Below are 15855 nucleotides of genomic sequence, written 5' to 3'. Positions count from 1 at the left end.
TCATATTACAAATAAGCATAAAAACACAATATCTATGTAAAACTGTAATAAAAAATGGGTTTTTAATATAAATCAAATTTCCCTTTTACACAAGACCATTATACCTACTGTTTTATGTGTTATTATATTGCAAAATGGCCAAGTACACGTTAAAGCGCCCATTCGAGTCCTCTCGGAAGACTTGTCTGCAAACGCAACTAATATTACACATTACATTTGCTTGAAATACAAAAGAGATAAGATGCCTGTGTAATTTTAATTTTTTTTTTTTTTATGTTTTCTGTAATAGCAATCGATTGTCAAAATGGTTATCGACGATGAGCAATAATAATAATAATTAACGCGATACTAAAACGGCATTCCATTGCGTGTGTACGAGAACCGGAGCACAAACAATTTCATTAAGTCTTTAATGTTTTCACGAGGATACTTAAACGAAACGGTTTATTGGAAAATTGGTCCCAGGCCATACACTTAACCTCGATTATCTCTCGGTCCGTGCAATCATCGAGGGTTGTGCCGAATTAACGCTATGATATATACAGGGTCGTTTTTTTTTCCAATGAAATAAACGTTCAATAGTATACAGCTGCGAGTATGATAATACACACAATTTTTTATTGTTTAAGTCCTACCTAACCGTCGGGTTGGGCGAGTCGCCAAATAAATTACTGGAAATAATTGTTCGTTTTTTTTTTAACGATTCTTAAAAAAACATAATTGGCTTAGTTTGCGTTATAATAGCGCACGCGGTAGACGCTTATAATATAATTGTTTTACTGTTTCTGATGATTCTGGAGTTAAACCGTACCCACCCCCCCCCCTGCCGAAGGGTGTGCTCGTCTGCTGTTTATTCCGCAAACAAGGACCTAAATGCATTATCAACGTTGTTGTTTTTCACCCTTGAAACACACACAATTGGGTTGTTTTGAATGCATCCCTCGCAACGGCAAATCCAAAAACACACTAACCTTTCGCCCGTTTTGCATGCACCGCCTCCGCCGCTGTTATCCCACGTTCGTGCTCCGTCATCCTTATACAGACGCCCTCTGTACATAGACCATACGCAGCGTACACACTCTTATGGAAATAAATTTAAATATAGCCCCCTCGCTAAATTATACATTCCATACAATCGGAGGGCATCCGCAAAGTGTTAAGAAACACAAAAAAATAACAATAAAACGTCCGCCGACGATATTATGGGCTGTTGTTTGCTTATCAAGCAAATTATAATAGATTGTACGCCATTTTCGCCATCAGCGACAAATAAACTTCAATAATGCCTGGGAGAACCCGTGGGTCCAAGGGCTCAATCAAGGAAATTTACAGTCAGCATGAAAACTACAAATATTTTTTTTGTCGATTCAACCAACTCTATAATATAACCGAGTACAATTTAACAGCTATATATACCTACTATTATCGCGTCATTAGGTTATGTAAGCCGTGTGTTGTTATGGTCCCATATAAAATATGCTATGATCATATTGTGCTCATTTCGTTTTAGTAAATAAATTATACTATTAAATTAAAATTTTATCTCGAATAACATTATAATATACCAATAGGTTATTTTGTTTTTCCATACATTAAATTAATAATTTTTTCAAGGCTGAGACGTTAATGAATTTTTTTAACGTGATCTCGTTAAATTGTATTTTCATTTATTTTACACAACCGGCGAATAAGTAAAAGCGGATAATGACAATAAGTATACTCGCAGGCTAACATGTCGTACTATCTTTTACAACTTTGTTTTTAAGATCCGGAAACATTAGCTGTTTTTTGGACATTTTCTAATGCCGACCAATGTGACCTACTCCGGCTGTAAACTCAAGTCGGATTCATCATGTAATAGGAACAAGACGTGTACATGCTTAGGATTATAAATATAGAAAATAAGCAAACCGATATATTCGGGCGGTAATCATTTCAACGGGCTGGCGTCATTGCATGGATAAACGGAGCCGCTACCGACTAATGCCGTTCGCCGACACAAAAGAATTAATTTCCATTTCAATCGCGCATAACTAATGGCCGAAACATAAAATATCGCTTAACCATTGAACATAATATAATGCGGGCCGACCGACGAAAAAAAAAGAATTGCTCGTTCCATTTAATAATGTTATATTGTTGTGTAGATACACTCGGAAAGGATAAACCGTTGTCTCTTTAATAAAAACATAATATACGATTATAATTATTAGCAAACGGGCAAAGGTTCCAGCAATAAAACCATCAAAAAATATGTGAACAATTAAAATAATCAACATTAACAATTTTTAACTACAAATACTGACCTAGGACATTATATTGGACGGGTGTGGTTAAGTCAAAATATAATGAACGGCAATTATTATTAAAATTTTAAATATTGATTCTCCTCGACGACTATTACCGTTATCAATGGCAATACAACTCAACTCGACACAAAATAATAATATGTATGTGTGTAGTTAATGTTTATACATTATTTTGATCTCGGATTTTGAAAAAAAACAAGACGGGATCGATGAGAATATAATGTATACAAAATTGTAGCTGATTGAACTAGAAGGCTTGTTGGCTCAAATAATAGACACCGGTGTTTATCTGTTATTTTCACAACTGGACAGTCTGGTTAATTAGAGTTACATAAATTTAGTAACATTGTATACCTATCCTTACTTTTATCGAAAACAACTTTATCTAAACAACATATTATAATGAAAAAAAATTATTATTATTCGAATTACAATTAATTATTTCAATGATTTTACATTTAAACGAGTTACTCGCTCGAACGAAGCGACTTTAAACTCTGGCAGCTCTCTGGACTTAAAATTGCGAGTAAAGTATGGTTTTGACAAAAAGCACGGACAAAGAGTCGTTTGATAAGAAAAATTTGCTACCATTACAAATTACACAAAAATCGTTTTAGATAAATAAAAACGGTTTTAACATGTATAGAGATCACACGCTGGTCACTGCGCACGATATTTCGCCGAACTAGTGTAGCTATAGTGCAATAACCACTAACTAAGGTTATCTCTAAGCTAGTTTATTTCTGTACAGCCAACAAAGTGGATTAGAACACGATAAGTCTCGCGGTTTCTTTGGAATCGCCGCAATTCGTGCAATTCCTTGGAACGTAAGCAGAGGAGACATATCAGACACGAGTAGTGTTTTCTTCGAACATTGACCGTTTTAAAAACGTTGCAGGACTCGCCGGTTTTGCATCTATCCGCTCTTCTGAGTAATATTACATCCGTTTGGCGTACTCGGGTATTTTTTTCTGTCTTACAATATTCATAGTCAATTTCGATGAGCCGAATAAAAAAATCAAAAGTATTTCCCAGGAATCGCCACCGGGCGTACTACCGAGGATAGCGTTACCGATAATTATTCGTGTATAGTAATTATTTCTCGGTAAGGGTTTTTTATCGAACGACGGCGGGGGGCGGGTGGTGGAAGACGGGACTGGGGAAATATTGTTGCCGGGGGTGAGACAATGACACGGTTGCACATAATGAGCTGAAAAAAAAAACTATTATTTGTAATACTCGACCGAATCTGCACGTGACGTTAACGTATATACGCCATTATCGTTGTGTTGTGTGTGTATAAATGATAATGTCCGGGAAAAATCCATTGCCGCCCCTCTTTGCCGTCCCTCTGGCCGTCAATAGGGACCGCGGCGTTATCAATCGTTCCCCGGGTGACGTTGCAGGGGCGTGTTGCCGCCACCGTGTATTAATCGACACCGTCGGCTCGCTTCCTTCGCACCCCTCTGCAGTAGGCAGCCCATTACGGAGGGCCCCGTCGCAGCGGTGCGCCAGCAAAGGAATTTCTCACACCGTTTGCCTTAAATGCACGCGAGTATTATCATTACGGTGTATAATATATTACTACACCGAGTTTGCACGGCACAACAACACCAATGACAATAATCATAATCGTAAAAATAACAATATAACGACCCATTGGTAAACATTACAGTATAGTATAACGCATAATATACGGTTCCTCGAATTATCCGGACTTGAGGACCAAAAAAACTTTGATCGTCTCAATTATTATTTACTTTGGAGGGACTTAGACAAATTTTCGGCCAAAGTCAAAGGAAACACGGTTTTTTATTAAAAGAAAATGAATGTTCATTCGTTGTCTAATCATTTTGCTGGAATTTAAATCATTGATGCTAAGCCGAACTGGAAGCTATGCCATAAGAGCCGAAAATCCAATACAACAGCCCATTTGAGAGAGCAAAAAAATTATGTTAGACATAATTCGTTTTGAATCGCTAGCCCACCATTCATATTTTCAAACTGTAAACTGTGATAATATAAATGATCAGTTTCAGAATGCTGAATGTGAAATCTATAATGTAACATAGAGCTTTAATTTTATTATTTTTTTTTATAATTAAAAAAAAAAACCAAGAGTATTTAAAAAAATTTACTTATTTAAATGACACGCTTAAGGATTTTTTAACGAACTAATTATTATCTTAAATTTGACGTTTTCATTTTTCGTATGACATTTTTTAAGTTGTACCTACTATTGCAAGTCGAGAAACATGTTTTATTATTTAACTGTAAATCATAGACGCCGTAAAAGACAAACAATATATACCATTTTTTAGTACGTATACAAATATAATTGTAGGCATAAAACTACAATTATTGTATTGCTTTTATGCTAATAAAACCTTGACAATAAACGACTCGAAAGAGCTTCTTAACCAAATATAAAGGTACGCCGTCGTCTTATGTAACAAAAAAATTGAATTTAATAAAAAGAAATCCAAGTTTGTTTTGATACATTTTTTTTTTTTGTACAACAAACGCTTCGATTTTTCAAGTGGTATTTAAGAGACCCGGACCCGATGTGAACTAAACAGAGCTTAAGGGCTCTTACACGGGAATGTAAATTGTAATTGTACGGGTATGTTTACTCAGTTATTATGAGCTGCCGTGTCGAATAAGCCAGAACGGTCGCCGGATAAGTGGATTTCGTTTTTCGGCGGCTTGACGATATATGATGACTTTTTGTTTTTTATTATTCAAATTACCCATTTAGAAACAACGCCCAAAACGTTGGCGGGAAGGCGAGCGCGCCGACTTATCGGTATAATAATATGTAAAAAACAACAAATAGGACAGTTAAGCGTGTCGTTAAAATAAACGAGGACCCGGTCCTCCGGCTGGGAAGATTAACGGCGACAAAGATTTTTTGGCAAACGGCTTTGCCCGGCCGGTGGTGCATTGATTATAATATCACATATTATACTTTATTATTATGCGCATAATATACCGCATATTGTAAAGAAGTTGAACGCACACACGTTTCACACATTTTTTTATTTTATAATCCGCACAGGACGTCGTCGCACCCCAACTGGACCTACGGGAATTGTATATATATATATATATATAATAATAATATATTATCCGAGTTTTATAGAATCCGTCCGAGTAATCAAGGAGGGTTTTATTTTATTCCTATTAATTTTTTTTTGTTATCTGTCCGCTCGTGTGTTCAAAAAAAAAACGGACAGGAGAACAAATAAAAAACGTAATCCGACCGCGCATGTTTGTGTCACTGGAGATTGTGACCCTTTTTTTATATATATTTTTTGACGGCATGCTGGCTTAGCAAACGCAGGTACCGGCATTATTATTGGGAATAAAAAAAAATGTATAATATAACGTGTACACACATACACACACACAATGTATACTATTATATTTTTACATTATGTGTATTTGTAGTGTGAGTATACTCACATGTGTACACAACATAATTTAGAATTCGGTGTGCTTACAATCAGAAACGCATTGTGTAAATGCGGGTCCGACCAAAACGGAAACGACGAACACATCGTCGCTATAGTTCCATCCTATTGCCAGTCGATCCGTTTGCACGACATACTAATTTTAATACCAATAATAATATATATATATATATATATATGTCTATGCGCAATTAGCTGTATTGCCTATTGTCAACATGCAAAACGGCAAAATGTTTAGATATTGAACACGATAATTGATGCTACGTTAACGTGCGGGTCGGTTTTTTTGTAATAATTATTGTCGCGGCAAAAACTTTAAAACTATTTGGCGTTACCCACACAGGCTTTATAAAAACAGAGCACATGTGTATCAATATATTAAACTAGATTGCTAAGTGTACATGCCGCCAATAGAGATAATCGAAGTTACCGTTTCCGCCATCTTTGTGGGAATTAGAACCTTATCACAATATGTTTATAACTGTTATCACTGCTTATAACAACAATAAGTTAAGCTGATAGCGCAGTATCAGAGGTAATATATATATATATATTATTTTATACACACATAAATCCCACAAAAATGGCCGACGTCAACTTCAATTCTTATCACTAGTTAGCAATCTAGTTTTTGTTCACATGCCGAGTGTCTGCTTTCGTATAGTCTGCGGCCTATAGTGAGCCAAAGGCTTCAATACATATACTATCTCGTTGTGAAATTTAAATTTAAATATTGCAAAACGTCGCATTAACACTTCTCGGCTCTGGTACTATACAGCAATAATCGGGCAGCGTTAAGAGCTGATATTATGTATTAACGTCGAAAGTCCTAGATTTATGAAGGCGCAAAATGTTCATGTGCACACGGTCGCAAACATTTATAAGGGCCACCGTTTGTTTATTAACAGTTCTAAAGCCAGATTAACCAGTCGGCGACATAAGCACAGCGCTTTTAGTAGTTTATGGCCTCGGCCAAAGAAACAAACATTGCCCATCCGTCATAAATCATATTTTATTGAATTAGTTTATTACAGTGTATTATATGCATTAGTAAGAAACCTTTTTTTTTCACCACTCGACTACAAATTGCAGATATGCAGATGCCATGATAATGTTTTTTATACACAGATTAAATGCTTTAAAGCGTAGAAAATAAAAAAACGAGAACAGTAATTTGTTTATTCGAGGCTCGCATGCATTTAAACCGTTAGTGACAACTATGATAATTTAATAACAAAAGCTAAACCGTTTTGGTAAATAAAATATAAATTACATAAAAAAAAAATAGACCGTTTTCTGCGTACTTAAACACCGAAAGGGGCGCATAAAAATGGTATTTTGCAATTAAAAAAAATATAACGGATTATGACTGGAGAATTAATTTAAATGATTTCCCAGAAATCTTTAAGTCGAATAATGCGCCGCATACACTATATCGCTACTAATGTGTACTGTTTATGGATTCGGTACCCGTCAAGAGCAGATAATTTGGTAATTTATAGTGTATCGTGTATAAGGAGGAATTATTACAGTTCGATGCAATAATTAATTAGTTAATTAAATAGGAACAGAATATAATAACCGTTCGCAGGATTCGATAGAAAGGCTCAAGTTCCGACAAAATAATAACAACAAAATATGAATTTTTAACTTAGCAGAAAACACAACATATTTTTTTATACGGTGTAAAATATTTTTGAATGATTGGAAAATTAACTGATTTTCAAAATGTATTAGCATAATATGAGCATTGAATGGACTTAAACCTGGCGATACACTTAATAACCGATAGAGGAAAATACTATTTTTCAAAGTACAACACCGCACCAATATTAATATGATAACGGTCTAAAAACAGTGCCTATCTGTAAACGTTGGCGTCACTCGATAGAAATATCTGCCCTATCTACAGCAAAAAATCTATACTTAAGCCGGAACAACAATGGGTAATTATTATACATTGTGATAACGCTTTAAATTACATACTTTGATATACACGAATAGTTCTGAGAAGTGAGAACTCTGCGGTTACATTATTCGATGTTTGTGAACAGTACGCGGTAATTTAAATTTTAATGAAACGCTTAATTAGTTTTAATTACCATTTGTGAATATCGAACTTTGAATTCGAGTAACACAAATAGCAACGCTCCGTACCTTATAGCAGTGACCTTCCGCACAATATCCAATTACATTCATAATATTCATTCGGTAATACACGTCATATTGTGTGTGTACATATTTTTAGAGTTATTCATTAAGATCACGCCGGATAAGGTGAAATATTGAATACGTAATGTGTGTGTGTGTGAACGTCAGTTGAAAATAAAATGTTTTTTTTAAGGTCCAAAGAGGTCAACCGGTCATTTAAAGGATAAAATTAATAATCAAATATTCAGGAAAAGAAATTGCTAAGTACAGAGAAATATTTTGTACAGGCAGAGTGGATTTCAATAACTTAAATATACTTACAACAGATTTATTATTTTAAAGTAACCATCATCAAGCTTAAACGGCCTACTACGGCTCGCTATATAGTGGTAGTCAAACCCTGTATTCATATTATACGGATTACCTGATGACATTGCGATTGGCAATACTGTTAAGATTATGTAAACAGAGGTGGGTTAAATTTGGGTTTGCCGAATTGCTGTGAAATAGAATTTTCTACACAAAATTTAATAATTGGGCGTTAAGGACTAGTTTTTTTTTTTGTTCAGTACAATTTTATGTTTCAGCCACTAATAGAATTCTCGGCAACGTTTATTCGCGTTCCACAATTACATTGATTTTCTCACGGCTATATTAACCATTACAGTGTTTTTTTTTCTTCAACTATTGCGCAATTGAACTTACAAATATAATTGAACGGGATTTTTTTTTTTAGCTACTGAGAACCGAATTAAATTGTTCGGATTGCGTAACTAGCACAAAACGTTCAACGTTTGTGCGTCTGATGTTTCTCTCCTGTGTCCATATTATTATAAGATTATATTATACAGGTATATCGTTTTTATCATTATTGACGTTATTATTGGTAAAAATCGTTTTGTCAGTGCAGCAACAACACATAGTACAGTAAAACGTGAAACGCGATTTGCACGGACGAATGGGTTTCCTTCGTGCGAGTTGGACTGTAACTCAGATTTTCGTTTTACTAGAAATAAATAATAATAATAATAATAAAAAAACCACACGAGAGAGCTGTAGTTGTAAAACGGTATTCAACAATAATGGTACCTAGCAATGGTCTCCTATGATTGTGTTCGTTTTGTTATTATTTTAGGATTTTTCCACTGTAAAATATTACCCAAGTCTACCCTAGGTGAGAGGAAGGTCGTTAAAAATTGACGTTTGATCCGAAAGGGAAACCGTAGTACTGCCATCGACTTAATAATACTTAAATAATACCGTCTGGTATGATTCTCTCTCTTTTTCTGTTACATAAAAAAAAAAACAATTTGTGTACTCGAAATAACATCAATGGATGCGGCAAAAAAACGTGTGAGGTTTCTTAATGACGCACAAAATATAATACTTCATTCCCCGCCCAAAAAAAACTAGGTTTCTTAAAGTATATGACCCATAAAAGACTTAATAAAATTATTGCTTAAAAAACAATGATTATAAAACCTAAAAATATTGTCTAATAATAAAAAATAACATTCTACTATATACATTATTATTATATATACATTTTTTTTTTTAATTACCTTATTATAAAAAATTGAAAAATAATTTATAAAACACATTTTAAAACAATTAAGAGCGTTGTAGACTTTGAGTTGCTAATTTGAACAAGTAAATTAGACCGGTAAAAAACATTTAGACGTTTTAACCCGTCTCCTATCTTATCTAGATCTAAAGTTTTGCAAAACATTTCTAGAGCTAACCGAGGTTAAAGTTTATCAACTTCCGTGGCGTAATAAATTTAAACCGACGAAAAACAAAGCTGTCCAATTCTTATCAGTTTTGTTATTGTAATGAGCAGAATAAAAAATAATTTCGTTCAGAAAACGTCTGTCGGTTAGGGAAACGTGGCACGACACCCGTCCGTCTGCACAGTACTGTCGTCTGTCAGTCGCCTTCCAATATAATATTATGTATTATTAATGTGAACCGCGCATTGAATTGAACTTGGCTGAAAAATAAAAATACCATTCGTTTGTTTGTCACAATTATTATTATTACATACACATGCAATAGCATAATATTTTTGTGAGTACCGGCCAAATGTGTTGTTGTACAGCTCTATACGTGCGCGTACCTATGTACACCATTGTATTTTTTTTTTAAGTATACATAATAATATTATAACAACGACAAAAAATAATAGTCGATCGTTAATCATAACACGACCGCAATAACGCATGCAACGGGTATACACACAATCCTCGGGCAGAGGAGGAGGACACCTCCTGCAGTACCTACGCCTCTATTATTTCATATTATTATTGTTAAACGTGTGCAGACGTGATAATGGAAAATTACTTTTGTACACCTATACCTACGGTGACTATTATTATAATATAGGAGAACACACAGCCAGTGTGTTTAGAAAAAAAAAGCACACAAAGTCTGTATACAAAAACATCGTGTATATTTTAATATATTACATATAGGCGCGACTAACTATGTCTGCTAGTCGCTGAACCGTTTAATGATAAGCCGATCAGGGCTAATCGTTATACACCAACAAGCAGTAACGGTTAGGACACGCGCAGTGACGCTTAAACATTCTTAAAATGATAACTCTTGATATATAACGCGTATTCAGATTGAAAAATGTCCCTACTTGGGAGGCAGCCTTTTGTGTACCAATTTCATGGAAAGTAAACATGCTACGTTACTTTTCCATGAAACATACGAAAATGTTAGATTAGGTGATGATAACTCCGTCATATATTTGATAAATCACAGAAAAAACAATACACGTCATGGACAAGACAATAAATGTTCACAAAATGGCAGACTCCTACTAAATAATCTTCAGGGGTGACGACGTTACACTGAGATCTGCGGTTGCACGATGTCGCATTAATGAAAAATGTCTGTCATCAACAGTAATCGTCTCCTTCAACTGTTTGTCAATTGTGCATGGCCGTTGTCCTGTAATGTAAAGAAGAAAAAAAACGTTGGTTGTAAGATCTCTGAAATACGCAGGAACCGTTTTGTCAACGGTAAGCACGTTCCCGAGAACCATCGACGCAGCTGGAGAGAGGAGAGGGGAGGCGGGCTAAGGAAGTTAAAATCCTTGTAAACTTCTCGAGGATCTAAAAAATAAAAAAAATGTCAGCAACTGATGAGGTGTAACGTTTATAATTTTTACAGAGAGAGCTTTAAGAGATTTTCTTTTTCAAAAGAGTTTTCAACACCCAAGCTCACTCTCTAGAAGCGTGAATGTATTAAGTACTATATCCACAAAATATTGTATAATAATCATCTGGTCTGATCCCGTTGTCAATGTGATCTTTACATAATAGAAGATCACGGATTTTAAGGCAATTCCAGTGGCAGGCAAAACAACGATGTTTAAATTTGTTAATGGGTAATGTTTATGCAGTAGTAGTGCTCACACGCGCGTTAAACGTGCAATTGGGTCGCTCATCTTGAGATTCACATGAATCACATTCGTCATAGCCCGTCGTCGGTATGTGTGTGTAAGTCGATAGCAGTCTCAGAGACACTGTGTCGGGGCACATCCAAGCCAACTTGGCACAGCGCATGATTTTTTAACAATTTACTTACTGGGTGTGATATATTATAGTGGAGTTGTTTTTTGCTCAACGTCACGCCCGATCTTATCACTATGGTAAATTCATGTCAATCCGATTTCAATGCCGACTACAACCGACTACGTGCGTTTAATACACGTTTTTGTTGTGAGCCGTTAACGTTATATTACAATAACTATTTATTAATTATATTATAATTTATATATCTTACGAACGCAAGTTGTAGAAATTCTTAAATTCTAGCGAGTATATTATAGTTAGTTGATGTACTTACTAGTAGCTCTACGATGAAGCTCGGAGTAGGCCTTTTTAATAATGAAAAATAACTCGTGTTCAGATCATATAGACACAACGTCAATCGATTTATAATAAATATTACCTCAGTGTTTAATGTTTTATTATTAATTTAGTCTACCATTCGATTAGATACTTTTAAGACAGTTAAATCGCAATGTAACGTTAAAGTTGTATCAAAATAAAAAAAGGTTTTTATTTCTAAAAAAAAAATTGCGTTTATATGTGCCCAATTTGTTTACAGTTACAACATTTATACTGTAATAATTTTCAAACGCTTCTATGTATTTAACGTTATTTGTATAATTGAATTTTGAGTACTTCGTTTACAAAGATTGGCGTGAATAGGGGGTTGGAGAGGGCCCCCTTTCTCTGTTAGGAAGTGTAGACCCTTCAAAAGCTCCACCAAGCAAATGATCAAACACAGAATCTCAAATCTTCAACTAATGTTTAAAAGTGTTTATGTTTTTTATTAGATAATTTGTATTGTATTATCATATTATACATGTATAACATAAAAATAAACAAATTTGTTAAATTTATATTAACACCAATGTGATTCATTAAGAATCTAGTTGCATAATATATTATAGAAACAATAGTGACGGGAACAAAAAATACAGGATTTTATTACAAGAAAAAAATGTTGTTTAGCCACGAAAGATTTTGTACGTTGAAAGATTTATTCGCTCGGGTTTATGTTTTTAGCTTCGATGCGATAGCTGAGAAGGTATTGTATTTACAACGATGTGTTTTTTTTTAATATTAATTTTTTTATTTTTGTGTCTCTACCCACGATTTCTTCGTGCAGCATCTTTCAAGATCAGAAATCGTATCTGTAAGGTACTTTGTTAGACCAAACATTTAAAAAATTCATCCCTTCCCCTTCAAAATCGAGAAAAGCACCCGAAAAATTTTAATTTTTTTCAACTTAAAATTACGGCGCTCCATATCTTTTGTCAAAATAGTCCAACTGATTCCAAATTTGTACTACCGACAAACGTTGACAACCTAAACGGTTATCGTACACCCTTTCTCCTAGATGAGGTGGAATTTTTTACCAAGCGACGACATCGGTCGATCGAGACGACAATCTTAATTATTTACGTCTGTCGTAAGGCGACGTTGTCGTGGCCGGCCGGTTTGTATTGTATAAAATATAGTAATTATAGGTAATACAAAAACGAACGCCTAGTATGAAGTTTTTAATTTTTTTATCATCATCATCATTATTATGCTAATGAAAACGAGGTCGGACACGGTTTATATACTGTAGAGAATGTTGTAAATTTAAAATAAAATAACAAAAACCAAACGAGTAAATTTTTTAATCGTGTCCGGGGGAAAGGGGCGGGGAGGGAGTTGGAGGGTACACAAAAAAACAAAACGGCCATTATGATAGTATTTATATTCGTCGTCGTTTCGGGTGGCGGCCGCGACGATGATGATGATAATAACGATAATGATGATAATGATTTACGGCTCGAAGATTATGTGCAGAGAGAGAGAGGGACAAGTATCCAGTAATTAATGTGCGCGTGCATTAGCTTCGGTGTTCCACACAGGCTCGTTCCGGCGATGGCGGCCCATTATTTCCTATATAATATTATTATTATTATTATTATTATTGTTACATACATTGTATGATGTACCGACCAACCGACCCCCTCCCCGCGCCCGTGGTAGCTCCGGTGCTGAGAAATGCATTTGAAATTAGACAGTATAAATCCACAAGGTAATATTATTATCGTTATTACACACAATGCCCGGTGAATAACGTGCGCAACCCAATCAACAAACACTCGGGTCCCACACACTATATTACATTGGGTGTCCATCGAGTTCTGCGATCGCGGGAGAGGCAAACAATGGCATTTCGAAGGGGGGAGGGGAAGGAGTTCTGAACTCATCCCGAAATATGTAAAAAATGAAACCCAGCACCGTGGGACCGAGAAGCGGTTAGACCGAAAGCGCATTGGAGCTAATACAGAAATAATATTTTTGGAAGTGATAAAAACGTTTAAGTAAATGAAAATAATGTCAGAATGTCAGATTTAGTTCCATCCGCATTAACGCAGTAATATAATACCTACTTTCAAGAAGTTGTACAACGTTATACTCCAAGGCGACAAATTATAAGTCTTGGTCAACAATTTTTTTTCTCATTTGAAAGGTAGCTATTCCGACAAATGAACGGTACCTTTTAAAGTATACCTTTTTTCACGGTATTCTTTTGAAAAGTGTCTTCAAAAAAAACTCTTTGTAACACCAAAGAGTACCTTTAAAATTTCACAGGTTTAGACCTTACTATAATAAGTATTATCCTACCACAAGGTCTTCAAAATCTCAGAGATCTTCTAAATTTTATGGTCGGCCATTCGACGACATGTAAACGGACAAATTGAATGATGAGAACCAAAAGAGCACAAGTCACAATTTTTTCAAAAACTAAATGTTGATCACATCTTATTTGTCAATGATACCTTTTTCTACCTGTACTACATCACATTGATAATAAAAACTGTATTTCGTTCTCCTGTATAACTTAATAAAAATCACTTGTATTATTTTGGATCTTCCAGGCCCCCGACACTAATATACACTATTATATGAAAAATGTACTAATGTTTAAACGAATAAAATAAAATGAATAGGTCACACGATAGGTCACTAAAAAATTAACATTTAACTACTTTTGATTATTTTTAATCATATATAATAAAAATATAATATAATTTCGATTCGGCCTTCGTCCGTCATTCAATGACTTAGACTTTATATAGACTACTATGATGATGGTCGACAAAATATGTTTAATTGCACGTGTCATTGAAACGTCAACCGCATCATCCACCGGTGTCGTTTTTTTTTTTTAATTTGAATAGGTCTTGTTCGACGAGAATAGGTGACCCGAACCGACGTTCGACCACACCACAACCTGACCTTTCCAACGTGAAAATACATTGGCTACTCGTTGGGCCGTGATAGAATATACAGGCAGCTATAAAAAAATATATATATATATCTAATGTAAGTAATAGTAGAATTTTTATAACATTATTGGCTGTAACAAAATATACGGCTTTGTAATTTTTTTAAGTAACATAATTGTGGCGTAGTGGCTTTTTTTTCCATGTATATTACGTTATAATATTATGATTGAGATCGTTATACGACCACCGGCTCCGTCTATAAACATAATAATATGTACATATTATCTTTCGGTCCTGGTATATTATACATTTGTGAAATGGCACGAAATGTGGCCTCTGACGAATGTGGAATAATAAATAAAAATTGATATTTTCCGCTGACCGGCGTACGTGATCGTACATATAAGGATTATATTGTGTGCGTTTCTCGCTGAAACACGACAAGCACGAGTGGTATTAAAAAACCAGCATTATGCTTTTTTCATTTCATGTTTTAAGGCTACCGCACAAAATTTTGGCCAACAACGTCGGTCATGCCGTGAGTACAATAATAATAATAGTATATTCGCAATACCGATGGAAAATAATACCAGAAACGAAAAAAAAAACACTAAAACTTGTTTTCTCTAGTAAATATAATGTGCATAATAATAAAAATGTAATCAGTACTTATATTTAGTCACGTTCAATAGCGTTACCTCAGTTCGCCACAAGTCCAAAAACAATAAAAGTCCAATAATCAGGCTATAATCCCTCAAGTCTTATTTTTTTTTATACAGAGCCTACAAACCGACCATCAATATCTAGCTTATTGGGCCTTTTTGACCGACGCTGCCATCGTGAGATGATGGTTTCTAGACGGATTCGCTGTCCGCTGCCTAAGAACCTATATAATAACCGCAATATAGCTGTCATGAGTACAAATAAAATAATTTACTTAATAAACGAATACGTAGAAATATTATTGTTTAGAATACTGTGATTTGAGCCCGACTGTAGTCAAATAAAAAAAATTGATAACACCTCAAGTACCAATTATGAATTATTGCAGTAGCCCGTAGGCAATTGTTTCTGTCAAATTGTAAGCTGCGAGTGAACCGGCCCAAGGCGA

The sequence above is a fragment of the Adelges cooleyi genome, unplaced genomic scaffold (genome assembly GCF_023614345.1).
Source record: "Adelges cooleyi isolate 19-005CV unplaced genomic scaffold, UGA_ACOO_1.1 ACOO_flye_CR_arks_rails_tigmint_CR_PRNA_2, whole genome shotgun sequence".
Lineage (NCBI taxonomy): Eukaryota > Metazoa > Arthropoda > Insecta > Hemiptera > Adelgidae > Adelges > Adelges cooleyi.
The sequence above is the reverse complement of the archived record's forward strand: the minus strand, read 5'-3'. Positions refer to the sequence as shown.